Here is a 634-nt window from a genome sequence, read left to right as displayed (position 1 = left end):
ACACACACACACACACACACACACACACACACAAACACTCACACACAAAATCAGAGTCAGAGACAAGTACTCACCAGTGTGTATTCTGTAGTGCACCTTCAGATGGCTCCTCTCCACAGTGGAGTAGTCACACTGCTGACACTTGAAGGGTTTCACACCTGAAATGTAACACACAGCATAGTCATGAAATTCGGGTTAGGAGGTTCATAAACATCATGGTTAATTTTATCATAACCATCATCAGCGTTGCTGCCATCGTCGTCATCGACATCGGCATCATCATTGTATACAGCAGATAGTAAAAAGGTTGAGACTTGGTAGTACATGTATTTCCAAAATATATTTAATGACACGTTCAACGTTTCGCCCTCTACAGGCTTCATCAAGAACATTCAAAATAAAATGACTACACTAGCTGCAGAACCAAAGTGCATCATCATCTTCATCATCAAACACTTTTCCCCTAAACATAAATTTCTTTCCTGGGGACAAAAACAAAACCCACAAAATTTATACATAACATTCATTTGCTCAAAAACCATAGTATTATTATATTCATTCTATTGCCACAGCTGGTGCGCAGAGAACTGATAGTTTGGTAGTAACCAACTAGAACGTTAAATACATAAAAATA

The 634-nt window shown here is 38.5% G+C and overlaps 1 protein-coding gene across 1 annotated transcript in view; it reads right to left on the bottom strand.

The window, feature by feature from the left end:
* The window catches only part of LOC101863688, a 4587-nt gene extending 4405 nt beyond the window's left edge, over positions 1 to 182 (bottom strand). Inside the window, exon 1 of the mRNA XM_013085671.2 lies at positions 75 to 182. The gene's annotated coding sequence lies outside the window, so the exon portion shown is untranslated. The remainder of the gene's footprint in view (positions 1 to 74) is intronic.
* Positions 183 to 634: the final 452 nt, after the last annotated feature.

This window comes from Aplysia californica, unplaced genomic scaffold (assembly GCF_000002075.1).
Source record: "Aplysia californica isolate F4 #8 unplaced genomic scaffold, AplCal3.0 scaffold00396, whole genome shotgun sequence".
NCBI lineage: Eukaryota > Metazoa > Mollusca > Gastropoda > Aplysiida > Aplysiidae > Aplysia > Aplysia californica.
Note: the sequence above shows the minus strand (reverse complement) of the source record. Positions and strands in the feature narration are given on the sequence as shown.